Source organism: Cylas formicarius, unplaced genomic scaffold (genome assembly GCF_029955315.1).
Source record: "Cylas formicarius isolate icCylForm1 unplaced genomic scaffold, icCylForm1.1 PGA_scaffold_10__41_contigs__length_53128322, whole genome shotgun sequence".
Lineage (NCBI taxonomy): Eukaryota > Metazoa > Arthropoda > Insecta > Coleoptera > Brentidae > Cylas > Cylas formicarius.
Window position 1 is genome coordinate 34,356,332 of NW_026844214.1, and position 4,851 is coordinate 34,361,182.

Below are 4,851 nucleotides of genomic sequence, written 5' to 3' on the forward strand. Positions count from 1 at the left end.
AATTATTTAATAAGGCCTTTATTAAAAAGAATAAAATATATTGTTGCTTATAAACACAATAAGAAATTATTTTTTAATAGTATAATAATATTTATGTTTTATTTTTCAAGGAACTTTTATATTACTTGATTTGAGAGGATCACCACCTTTAAAAATTGCAAAAAAGAAAATGAAACCAATAAAAAAAAATGTTGATGTGTAATACGATAAAATATTGTTAATTATTGGAAAAATAACAACATTTTAGACTGAAAAAAAGTTGGTAACATATTACCAACAAAATAATATTTTTGAGGAAAGTGAAATTAGTTGATCAATTTTATAAGTCTGGTCAGAAAACAAGTAACCCGATTTACAACTGATTACAATATCTATCCAAAAGACACTGCACTGCATATTTTGTCAAGACTTTACCACCTCTTCTATAGCTTAAAGGAGTGATGTGACCCCAAATATGCATGATCTTCTAAAGCTATCAGTCTCCCTGGCAGCTTTATTTTTGACAAGCAAGGTTATCCATTGTTTCCTTACAATTTCATCTAAAAAATAAAATTTAAATTGAATGACACTACCTGGATAAGTGATTATTATATCAAAACTAAGAAACAGACATATATGCAAGTCTATAAAAAAATGGGATAGAGAACATGGATCAGTCCCATACCTTGTCCAAAAACTTATACTAAATATTCACACAAGGGAAATTGGTGATACTTACGAGTCAAGGACATAGCCTACTCTCGAGCTAAGCAAGGGTTGGGAAAATAGTCGGAGAGTAATCAATATCTTGTCCTCCCAAGTTGTGCATATAACATTTTTCCAACTCGAGTTGTCTGGAATTCAACAAGCAGATGTACAAAGTCAGTATTTATAGATAGAAGTGGTTATTTAATCAGTGTCAAATTGTGTATTTATGTACTGCAGTATTCACTTACCTTTCTCAGGAGGTAGTTGGCCTACAAATGAAGTATCCCAAAATTTTGAATAGTTGCCTAGAATTCCTGATAATTAATATAGTAGTAATATCCTGCAGATTTATCGTTTAAGTTCTTCCTGTTGCAGCTGAATTGATTCTGGTAATTCCCCACTTTCTGCGGTAACAATTTATGTAATTTTTAACCAACCAAAAGGCAATTTCGTTTTTATTGAGGTTTACAAGGATTTGTAATTATTAAGGAGTATTTCTTATTATTGTTCTAGTAAAACTTGCAGCTTAATTGTTTTCTTACATTTCCTGTAATTCTTGTACACTAAAACATATTATCCAAACATCTTTCCTAAGTAGCTATCTAATTGTACCTTGCAGTTTGCAAAATCACTCGGGTTTGTCTGAAATCTAACTTAACTGAAACCTGATATTTGCCACAATTGTTGTAATTTCGTGAAGGAGTAAATATGGAAAGCACCAATTATACAAGTTTGTGAGAGGGAGTCTTATAAAAACCCCTTTTAAATCTTTTAAATTAACTTGTACATAATGCAAGACTTACCCGTATATAGGCATATTCTTTTCCTTAGAGTTTTGACCACAAACAAATTTTTCACAAAAACACGAAAAAGGGACAAAGACAACCATAACCACCAAAAATGTAAACAACAATGTTACTGTTAGTATTCTCTGGCAATAGCAATTATATTCGCATTTCAGAGACTGATTTTGCGTTCTTATAAAAATTAGTCAATTTTTTCAGAAAAATTATGGTAATGTGGCAACTCAGTCAGTTGGCGGATGACGCATGCGCATAAGATCCACACCTCTACTTTTTACCGTAGTAGGGCCACTATATTATCTAATAGCTATATGTATTTTACTGACATCGTATAATATTACTAAACCTATACCCCACCATGATGCCTAATTGATATTTTTGCGAAAATGGGGATAAAAAGGCTGTTTTTGTGTTGCATTATCCGGCTTAACAATTAACCCAACTTTGCAAAATATTTCATATTAATTACCATAAATACGCTGTAATAAACTATTTAGGCTTTTTATCTAGTATATGGCACAAAACTAACCTGCAACGGATTTCGCTACCCGATACACTAATAGTTAGTGGTTTGACTGGTTTGTACCGGTGGTCTAGCGCGCCACCCTCCTTTTATAGTGATGACTAACCAAAACTAACCAAAATTATAACCTTAATTAAATGTTGACAAGGAGCCGGTCTTAAGCGACCTATACACAAACGGGCAAGTGTTAGGACTTGCCTCTACAGGTCGAGACACGCGAGTAAGTGCGAATGTGTATGCGTCAAAACTCAAGGCGCGTTCAGTTTCAAGCGCGGCCCGAAGCGAATCAGATTGTGTCTGATTTTTAGAGCAAGTACGAAGGCCAATTTCATTATCTTACAGCAGCAGGCCCCACCAACTCTCGAGGTTTACCTGAATAGTGTGTGGCCGCAATTCGTTTCGCACTTGCTCGCGGACTTACCTGGACACACTTGCGCGCGGACTTGCCTGCATGTGTATAGCCCCCATTATGAACAGTGGGGGCATGCTTAATGATAACGTGTAGCGGATGTGTGGGGTGCGGTAAGCGGAGTTGAAGTCGGCACTATCCCACACAAGTGAGTAAAAGTGGAATTTTCGATCGGAAAGATACGCTTCCGTTTTAACTTAGTCCTATCCCACATATGGCGGAATTTCCGAGCGGAAAAATACGTTTCCGCTTGAACCAACCCACAGTGCCAGTGGAATAGATTCCGCTTCCGCGTTAGTCAGTTTATCTTCTCCTTAAGGAGCAAATACAAGTACATTACCTTACATATAAACAACAACAAACAAGTTTTAACATAAACATACCTGCTTCTTCAAGTGACTATTCGTTCCAAACATTAGCGACTACTGTTGCTAGAATAAACTTGTTTATTGCTGCTCTTAATAATTTAGTTTTTGTTTTGGAAAACTATGCTCCTAAGTTCTTCAATCATGATATCCTATGTCTCCCGGGTCTTTCTTGCCTTAGATTTTTCCCGGAGAATATCTTTAAGGAGATGGTTTTGTTTTCGTTTCGCATTATATAGCCCGGATATTCAAGTTTTTTCTTTTTATAGTATTTATTACTTCCCTTCCTTCGCTCATTCATTCCAGTACTAATTAGACATGCTCGACGTCTTCAGAATTCTCCTGTATAGTACTTTTAAATGCTTGAAGTCTTTTTTGGGTTGCCTCTGTTAATGTGAGTGACTTTACTCCGTGTGTCAAGAAAAAGTAACATCGAAGAAATCTGACTTTTGATGTTTAGGTCTAAATTGTGCCCTTTAAATAGTTTTCACATTTTGATAAAGTTGGTTTTGCTTTTTTTTTATTAAGCATTTAATCCCTTGACGGTGCTCATTAATTATCGTTCCAATCTAGTAATGTCCAAAGTGAATTTGGACATTACTAGATTCTCCCTAATAAACACTTTACAATTTTCTTATTATCATGAACTTGGTTTTACTCATGTTCATTTTTAGACTACATTGTTTACTGGTATCGTCAACCTAAAACGTCAGCACGTGTACGTTCCTGGATTAATTGTATTATTTTATCCATATTCATAATTCCACTAATCAAAGGGACGCAGCGGAGAACTTTTTTTCCATCGGTGGGACATTTCCACCCCCCGCAATTTGTGGGGGTGTTCATTTAATCTACTGTGGTAATGTGCATCAACGGATTCCGCGGGGGATTCCACATGGCCGACGGGGTAGTGGGATACTACTAACCTACACAGCCAGCGGAATAGATTCCGCTTCAGATTTTGTCAGTTTCCCTTCTCCCTAAGAAACAGACACAAGTTTTGACGTAAACATATTGAGAATACTTTTAAAACATGAAGTAAGTTGCAATAGGTTTAGTTACTTACCCGCATCTTCTTTTCCCTTAACCACTTTCATCCACGCTCTTATCCCGAACACTTGGACGTTCCTGAACTAATTGGATTAATTTATTAACATCCATCATTCTAGTAATCATGAATCATGAAGAATCTGAACTCATATAAAATTAATAAAATTCTAATAAGACAATATTACGACGGCCCTTCAGTGTGTGGTATTTAGCCTGTTATTCGGAGCGGAGGACTTGATTGCGGTAAGCGGAGTTACTGCGGAAGTGCAGGAAACGGCAAAGCGGTGAGCGTTATTGTTGTGCTCCGAATGGTCCGACGGAGTTTGCAGGGCGGGTTGCACTGAAGGGGGACAGTCTACCCCTAGCGCACCGGTATGAAACGTCATCTAGACGTGCAGTCGAACTGAAGGCCAACCTACCCTGCGGTGTAATTTCTGCCTAGTTAGGGAAATGGTAGTTAACCTACCCTGCGATATCTATTCAGTCAGAGGGACGGAACGGAGGACAGCGGTTTGTCGGAAAACGGTGTAAGTAAATGCATTTACCGGAGACGGTGGTGACTTGGTAGTCGATTGGTGGCTGGTGGCGAGTTTTATGCCCTGTCGATGTGGGGACATTTCGGTTACGCAGAACTGTAGCCTGTAACCTGCCTAAACTAAACCCGTTATAATAAAGTCACTTCGTTACAAACCAACAATGATTTTTTTGTGTGCTGTTATGACTCATGTTGTTTTTTGTATTCAAAATGTGACGATTTCAATTAATTAGTAACAAGGAGCAAAATCCTTGTTAGGTAGTAAGTTCCAAATTAATCTTTATTGCCGTACTTTTTGCAACTTATTCGATGTAATGTTATGTTGTTTCCATCTCAAATATCGTCTAAAGACGACGATAGCTTCTCTCTCGACACTTAAAACACATTACTCTATGAGCAATGCAACAAATCAAGAGTGATAATTTATTTCATTACAATTATAGAATAAAACTATAGAATGCATATAAAATAGGAGGTAC

General features: G+C 36.7%; 1 long non-coding RNA gene across 1 annotated transcript; it reads right to left on the reverse strand.

Moving 5' to 3' along the window:
* Positions 1-281: 281 nt before the first annotated feature.
* On the reverse strand, positions 282-2,617 carry LOC132704657 (uncharacterized). Its single transcript, XR_009619297.1, has 3 exons — positions 936-2,617; positions 719-833; positions 282-539 (listed from the first exon to the last, which is right to left on the reverse strand). It is a non-coding gene; the product is annotated as an uncharacterized LOC132704657 (long non-coding RNA).
* Between the last annotated feature and the right edge of the window lie 2,234 nt (positions 2,618-4,851).